Source organism: Mesoplodon densirostris, chromosome 11, assembly GCF_025265405.1.
Source record: "Mesoplodon densirostris isolate mMesDen1 chromosome 11, mMesDen1 primary haplotype, whole genome shotgun sequence".
NCBI classification, from domain to species: Eukaryota; Metazoa; Chordata; class Mammalia; order Artiodactyla; family Ziphiidae; genus Mesoplodon; species Mesoplodon densirostris.
The window spans coordinates 84,587,776-84,596,980 of NC_082671.1; positions in this window are offsets into that span (position 1 = coordinate 84,587,776).

Genomic DNA, 9,205 nt, shown 5'->3' on the forward strand with positions numbered 1-9,205 from the left:
ATCGATCTGGCAAGAGTGAAAAATTGGAAGAGAGCAGAATAATACAGATGTGCAATCAGGAGGGGGTGAATTTGAGTTTTCCGAATGGTTGAATTAGAAGGAAGAACTACAAGAGCCAAAGCACAGAGACAAATAACAAATCAACAATTACTGAGTCTCTTTTATGTGCCTGGAATGGTGCAAGGAGCTAAGGATAAAGAAGGAATTGAACACCATCCTGGGTGACTAACCACCAAGAAGATGAAAACAAAGTTGAGAGAGACCTGCCAAGCAGGTGGTGTCCAAGTACTAGACTGTAAGTGATGTCATCCCAAAACTAAGATCAGAAGGGTGACATACTAATTCCAAACACATAAGCTGATGGGGAGACAACTCATATTTTTCCCTAATCCCTTCATAAGTAGTTATCTCTCTGGTGAGATTTTACATTTCTCTGAAAAAAGGAGCCATATCACTCACATGTTTCAAGATACCTAGGACAGTGTTGGAAATAAAGAAATCGTATGATGAATACCTATGATCAATTAACTAAATGTCATGAAATCCAACAGGAATTTCTTTTTAAGATTATTACAATAACCTAGCCTCTCTCTATTCCCTCATTATCATTTTACAATCCCTCCCACCTTGTCTCCATTCCTTCACAATTACCTCTCCACTCCTGACGGGATACGTTTCCTGCTGCTCCAGCCATCTGGCACACTGTTTTTGAGTCTCAGAGACACTATCAATTCAGAAATATCATCTTTCTTATACATTCAAAAAAATTAACTTGAAGAAAGAAAGAACTATATATTAAATCTGAGAAGTATTTTAGGAAATACTGAGTGATAAGTGTTAGGGAGGTACGCCGTGTTGTTACTGAAGCTTCAGAAGTCCAGGGGCTCAAATTCCATTATTGACTTTCTGTCTTATACCTCTACCTTTCCTTTCCTGGTGCCTGAATTGTTCCAACTATAAGTGGGAAATACTCTGGTCTGCCAAACTCTCACAAAGAAGAAGTCCAGAACCCAGCACAGGCCTCAGCAGAGCTGGATTAATGGAAAAATCCACAATGGGTAGGAAGTACCTCTCCAGCGCACCAGCTCACAGGTGATGATACATGCAGCACAGGAAAGACAGGTGCTATCAGAACAATGGACTGCCGCTCAATAATAATCTAAAGATATATGATGGGGGACAAGATGCCAGTCAAAAGGCTGATGAAGTTCCTCAGAGCATCACTGCCCACTGCATTGATGCCAGAAACAAAAGAAATAGGGGCTACAGCAATTCCTGAAGGGATGGATGAAAAATGGGTTTCAATTCTCTTACAAACACCAACTGACTGACACTGACTGCCTAAAGCCTCATGTTAAGGACTTTGGGGGTGTCCTGAGCTCATTAGGAATATAGCACTGAACTGACTGGTAATACCTAACATAGATGAAGGAAAGATGATGATTCGTGTGCTGTTTGGCCAGATCTTGTTATGTCCAACCCCACCTTGATAATCAGTGTGAAGAGTCCAGAGGACTGAATGGAATTCACCAGTAAAGCTACTAGGGAATAAACTATGAGTGTTTCCTGAGTCATTGCTGGTACTGAGCAGCATGCATTACAAACAGAAGTCTTGTAGTGGAGAAGAAACAGTACAGAAGAGAAAATCAAAATACCTGGAAGTCTACTGCAAGCTAGCTCTACATCCTTGGGCAAGACATTTTCTCCCCTGCATTTCCATATGTTCATCTGGAAATGGGCAGAAGGCATGCACTTTCTGATACAAAATTCAATGTTTCTTCAGTTGCCCATATTTATAACTCATTCTCCACCAAAAAGAACGTTGAATCTCATCAGAATGTATGGATCGTGTGGGGGTAAACAAGTCTACGCTGAAGATGGAACTTGGAAGTGATCATAGTTTAACCACACCACCTATATATTGGAGATCCCTGTATCTCAGCTTGTGTCACTTTCCCCTTCTTATAAATCATGCTATATTTATCTTCCCCAAATGCCAGTCTTGAGAATTATAAGTAACATCGGCACTAGCTAGTGAATAATTCACTACTATGTAGGTACCAAGAGTGCTGATGGAGAAAGGGATTGTCATTGGTCCTGAGACTTCAAATTTCATAGATGAGAAGGTAGTAGAAGGAGAAAGAACTTGAGGAGAAAAGACTCTCTTGGTTTCAGAGATTTTGATCTTCAGGTGCTTAGAAGATACCTGAATAAAGCTGTCCAGTTGGATATGTAAGTCTGAAGCTTGGGAGAAGAATCTGGGCCAGAGCTGAGATTCAGGAGTCACTGGCATATGGATGACAACTGATATCACGAGAATGGACTGGATCAACCAGGTGGGAGAGTGTGCAGAATGAGAAAAATGGTTTGCTTGGATGAAAAGGATGCCAGGATTTAACTGGTAAGCAGTACGGCATCAACTGAAGAAAACCAAGAAGGGATCGTCTGTGAGGTTGTCGTGACAAACAGAAGAGTGAGGTTTCAAGGAAACCAACGAGATTTGGATGAAGTAGTGGCAAACAGCAGAAAAATCCAGAAAAGGACTTTAAAAAAGGTCCAAATGGACCTGGTGATTAAAAGACATCAGGGATGTTAGCAAGAACTATTTCAGCAGAATACAGTTAAGCAGATGCAAATTAAAGTGAGGAAAATAGTATTTTACTTTTATTTGGAGGCGTGTGAAGGATTGTGTGGGTGGAGGGTGAAAGATGGAAAATGAAAAGCTAACAGTAAGGGCAATGAATCCTATGCACTTGCTCTTTTCCATTGCCTGCAACTGGACAAAGGTGGGCTTCTTATTTACTGGGATAAGTCTATCAAAGGTTGATCTCAACTGACTCATGGCTGGGAAAACTGACAGACCACACTAAGAAGAAAATAACTCAGTATCTCAGAAAGGGGGAGCCTTCCAAATCCCATTCCCTTGTCTGCCCTGTTACATCTGTCAGGTTTTAAAACAGTCATTCAGCCTCTTTGTTGATCCATTTCCTTAGCTGTGGAATGGGAAAATAATTCCCTTTTAATTGGATCCTGAAGTGCTAAGGGCTTTTCAGACTGCCAGAGACTCTGCAGTGTTTAGAGACAATATCCTAGCTCAGAAATTTCCCAGCTACTTTGTCCCATTACTGAGAAAGTTACTTCTCTCTTCATATGAAATCCACAACCCGAATGCTTAAGATGTAAATTTCTTTTTGCAGGTTTGTAGGGCTTTGATCCCTGAACCACCTCCTTGTGTCTACAATATGCAAAGTAAAGTGGAGAACTGAGGAAATGATCTGGAGAATTCAGCTCCCAGTTTGAAGTTTGCCTCAGACTATTCATTTGTTCGACCAGAAAAGTTTACAAAACTAAATTCTGCCTGCATAGGCTAGGGCCTCCAGTTTATTGGGTCTGTGCAGGTTCATTTGCATTCTCTGTTTCTTTCCTCTTGAATTTCAGACTCTTACCAATTTCGTGTCCCCCGGGAGCTGTCGTCAACAGCTATATATCCTCTCTTGTAAATAAACCCCAATTGTCTGCTGGAAATTTCCACTAGCATATCCAGCCATCGCAACAAAAGCAACAGACCTGAAATCAAATTCATCAATCTCTTCCCCAAAACCAGCTCTTCCCAGACTCTCCGATCGCTGTCAACTGACATCATTCTCCCCATCACCCTGGCTTCGGTCCTCAGGGACATCTCTGTGCCCGCACTCTCCTTTGTCTTTTGTATCCTTTCCCCAAGTCTGGAAATTTTTCCATTGAAATGCTTGGCCCACCTGTCCCTTCTAGTTTCCAGGTTTGCATACTTCCCTTATACCAGACACCATGCTAAGTAGAAACCTCACCTCACTTAATCCTCACGACAACCCTATAAAGGGGTTGATGGAATTTCCCCCATTTTGCTAATGAGAAATTGTGGTTCAGACAGCTATGGGGATTCTTATGGATTGAACATTTATGTCCCCCTAAATTCACATGTTGAAGCCCTGACCCTCAATGTGATTGTAGTTGGAAATAGGGCCTGTGAGGAGGTGATAAAGGCTACATGAGGTCATATGGATGGAGCCTTCATCCAAAGGGCTAGTGCCCTGGGAGGAAGAGGAAGAGACATCAGAGCTCTCTCTCTCTCTATGATGTGAGGACACAACACGAAGGCATCCATCCATCTACAAGCCAAGAAGAGAGCTCTCACCAGGAACCGAATCAGCCAGCACCTTGATCTTGTACTTCACAGCCTCCAAAACTGTCAGAAAATAGATTTCTGTTGTCTAATCCACCCAGTCTATGATAGTTTGTTATGGCAGGCTGAGCTAAGACAGGGACCATGCCCAGCCCACTCCTAGGAGACAGAGGTAGGATCCAAAGCTAGGACTACATATCTCCAGAAAGCATGCCCTGAGCCACTGCACTGTACTCCCCACCCCTCCAGGCCAGCTCCCTAGCTCAGGCCCTCATCATCACACAGGGAAAGCTCAGTAACAGCACTAGCTTCAAGTCTTCTTGCCCTCCTCCAGTTAACCTGTGCATGTCAGGTTTTCCTCAAATACAACTTAGATCAGATCATTCCTCTGATCGAAAATTTCAGTGTCTCCCCACTGGCTAAAAATCAGGATTAATGTCTTTAAATAGACCTCCAAGTTCTCTTTAGTTGGCCTGAGCCTTCTCATCCAGCCTAGGTCGCTTCACTGCCTATCCCAAAGGCATCCATTCTGCTGATCAAAGTGGCATGAGTTATTTGTGAGTTCCAGTGAGGGCAGGGGCTATGCTGGTCCCATCTCTGTATGACCAGTAACTGGCACATAATAAGTGTTCAATAAACAGTGGTTGTATGACAGACCAGATGAATTAATGCATGCTTTTCCCCTGGCCCAGATATGCTCCCAGTTCTCCCATCTTCAGTTCACCCAGCCATCAGGACCAAGCTCACATCCACCTCCATGACAAAGGCCACTCCAGCCACCCAGCACACCATGGTCTCACCCTTCTCCAAGCCTTTCCTCTAGAACTCTCTGTCCCTGTAACTCACAACACATTTCACTTACTGGCATGAACCAATGTGATTGAATGTGTTCAGGAATGTTCATTTTTGCATTCTTGGTAATAGCAACACATGGTAACAATCTGTGGCAGAGACTACCAGCTGCCTCCCAAATACCTTCTACCCCTCTTTTTTATTATAAAAACTGACCTTTAGGGCTTCCCTGGTGGCACAGTGGTTGAGAGTCCGCCTGCCGATGCAGGGGACACGGGTTCGTGCCCCGGTCCGGGAAGATCCCACATGCCACGGAGCGGTTGGGCCCATGAGCCACGGCTGCTGAGCCTGCGCATCCGGAGCCTGTGCTCTGCGACGGGAAAGGCCACAACAGTGAGAGGCCCACGTACGGCAAAAAAAAAACAAAAAACCTGACCTTTAGCCAGGCCTATTGCCACCCAGCTTAAAAAACAAGCAAACAAAAAACACATTTCTCAGCTCTCCTTGAAGCTAGTTATGGCATGGCCACAGGACTAAATTTTGGTCAATGACAGAGAAGCACATCTTCCTCCTCCATATCCTCAGTCCCACTGCCTGGAATTCAGATGTGATTCTGGAATTCCAGCAGCTATATTGGACCAGAGGGCAAGGACATGCCAGGGCAGTAAACTGGCAAGAACCTGGGTACCTAGCAGCATCATGGAGTATCCCTATGCTGCCTACCTCTGGCCTTCTTCTTCATGAGAGAGAAATAAACTTCTACCTTGTTTGAACCACTGTTATGTAGGTTTCTCTACTGAACGCAGCCAAGCTGGAAGACATTGCAAATGCCTAGTATGAAAGAAATGAATAAATAAAAGTGGGTTGATATGAAGGTTGTTAAAAGAAAAGAACTAGAATGATCCATCTCTTGACATCTATCTACGTACCTACCTACCTCTCTATTTGTCTGAGAGAAAAATAAACCATATATGCATTATATTTCTAATTAATTATGTATTACTTGTATAACAAATGACAAAAAGTATTTTATCATAAATATTGCTAATTACTTCTACTTTGCAAACACTCTGCCTCCTCAATAATCTTTTAAACTTCCCAAAGGCAGAGATAAGAACTTTTATTTTCTTTGTCTCTGCCACTCTCCCTAGCATATAATAGGTCCAAATATATTTTTTTTATATCTTCATTGGAGTATAATTGCTTGACAATGTCGTGTAAGTTTCTGCTGTACAACAAAGTGAATCAGCTATATGTATACCTATATCCCCACATCCCCTCCCTCTTGTGCCTCCCTCCCACCCTCCCCATCCCACCCCTCTAGGTGGTCACAAAGCATGGAGCTGATCTCCCTGTGCTATGCAGCAGCTTCCCTCTATCTATCTATTTTACATTTGGTAGTGTATATATGTCCATGCCACTCTCTCACTTTGTCCCAGCTCCCCCTACCCCCTATGTCCTCAAGTCCATTCTCTACGTCTGCGTCTTTATTCCTGCACTGCCACTACGTTCATCAGTACTGTTTTTTCAGATTCCATATATGTGCATTAGCATACGGTATTTGTTTTTCTCTTTCTGATTTAATTCACTCTGTGTGACAGACTCTAGGTCCATCCACCTCATTACAAATAACTCAATTTCTTTCCTTTTTATGGCAGAGTAATATTCCATTGTATATATGTGCCACATCTTCTTTATCCATTCATCTGTTGATGGACACTTAGGTTGCTTCCATGTCCTGGCTATTGTAAATAGTGCTGCAATGAACATTGTAGTACATGATACTTTTTGAATTATGGCTTTCTCAGGGTATATGCCCAGTTGTGGGATTGCTGGGTCATATGGTAGTTCTATTTTTAGTTTTTTAAGGAACCTCCATACTGTTCTCCATAGTGGCTGTATCAATTTACATTCCCACCAGTGCAAGAGGGCTCCCTTTTCTCCACACCCACTCCAGCATTTACTGTTTCCAGATTTTCTGATGATGGTCATTTTGACTGGTATGAGGTGATACCTCATTGTGGTTTTGATTTGCATTTCTCTAATAATTAGTGATGCTGAGCATGTTTTCATGTGTTGGTTGGCAATCTGTATGTCTACTTTGAAGAAATGTCTGTTTAGCTCTTCTGACCATTTTTGGATTTGGCTGTTTTTTGATACTGAGCTGCATGAGCTGCTTGTATAATTTAGAGATTAATCCTTTGTCAGTTGCTTCATTTGCAAATATTTTCTCCCATTCTGAGAGTTGTCTTTTGGTCTTGTTTATGGTCTCCTTTGCTGTGCAAAAGCTTTTAGTTTCACTAGGTCCCATTTGTTTATTTTTGTTTTTATTTCCATTTCTCTAGGAGGTGGGTCAAAAAGGGTCTTGCTGTGATTTATGTCATGGAGTGTTCTGCCTATGTTTTCCTCTAAGAGTTTGATAGTGTCTGGCCTTACATTTAGGTCTTTAATCCATTTTGAGTTTATTTTTGTGTATGGTGGTAGGAAGTGTTCTAATTCATTCTTTTACATGTAACTGTCCAGTTTTCCTAGCACCACTTATTGAAGAGGCTGTCTTTTCTCCATTGTATATTCTTGCCTCCTTTGTCAAAGATAAGGTGACCATATGTAGATGGGTTTATCTCTGAGCTTTCTATCCTGTTCCACGGATGTATATTTCTGTTTTTGTGCCAGTACCATACTGTCTTGATTACTGTAGCTTTGTAGTATAGTCTGAAGTCAGGGAGCCTGATTCCTCCAGCTCCATTTCTCTTTCTCAAGATTGCTTTGGCTATTCGGGGTCTTTTGTGTTTCTGTACAAATTGTAAAAATTTTTGTCCTAGTTCTGTGAAAAATGTCACTGGTAGTTTGATAGGGATTGCACTGAATCTGTAGATTGCTTTGGGTAGTAGAGTCATTTTCACAATGTTGATTCTTCCAATCCAAGAACATGGTATATCTCTCCATCTGTTTGTATCATCTTTAATTTCTTTCATCAGTGTCATAGTTTTCTGCATACAGGTCTTTTGTCTCCCTAGGTAGGTTTATTCCTAGGTATTTTATTCTTTTTGTTGCAATGGTAAATGGGAGTGTTTCCTTAATTTCTCTTTTGATTTTCATTGTTAGTGTATAGGAATGCAAGAGATTTCTTTGCATTAATTTTGTATCCTCCTACTTTACCAAATTCATTGATTAGCTCTAGTAGTTTTCTGGTAGCATATGTAGGATTTTCTAGGTATAGTATCATGTCATCTGCAAACAGTGACAGCTTTACTTCTTCTTTTCTGATTTGGACTCCTTTTATTTCTTTTTCTTCTCTGATTGCCGTGGCTAAAATTTCCAAAGCTATGTTGAATAACAGTGGTGAGAGTGGGCACCCTTGTCTTGTTCCTGATCTTAGAGGAAATGGTTTCAGTTTTTCACCATTGAGAACAATGTTAGGTCCTAATATTTGATTAGCTAAAACCTATGGGAATTTGTCAAACAGTGACTATCTATACAGAAACACCAAGGGTAAATGTTGGAGGCAGGCTTAAAAATGATTTCCTTCATCTGAAATAATATAGGAGACTTTCCATTCAATTAAATAGTTTGACTTGTGTTATAGCCTCCAACTCCTCACCCCCACTAAACTTTTCAGTTTAAAAAAATAACTATTTTGAATTCTGAAACCAGAGGGAAATAGTGGTGGTGAAGCTCAACAGCAAGAGAGTCTGAAGTGAGCAAAATAAAGATACAAAAAGGAATAAAATGGAATTTCTTTATAATATATGGTTTGAGGGATGATATTAATACCCATCCTTATATTTAATAGGTTCAAACTTACTTTTACCCTAAGTATTTTGTAGTTATGTTTCAGAAGACAAAATTTCTTGCCATCAGCAGTGGAAATCCATCCAAATTTTGTACTCTTCACCAGAAGACTTTGTTTGGGCCCATCAAGAGGTAATAGGGAACAGCATAGAAGTTTATTGGAAAAACCGCTGTGTATTTCATAATTATACAGTTGACATTTGGAAACTCCTGCTTGTTACTAATCGCTTAATTAGGTGCCCCAAAGTTCATAAAAAATCATAGGTTTAACTTCAACGTTTAAGAGGATCCTTTAACTCCTCTTGCTCTGAAATTTGATCTTTTCCACTGTATTTGCAATTACAGCCCTGACAAATGATTGTTGACGTAATACACCTCATTTAAAGGATAGAAATATAAACACACAATGACCTGATTTTTTTCTTAAATCTGTGTCCACAGAAAGAATGGGTAGAACAG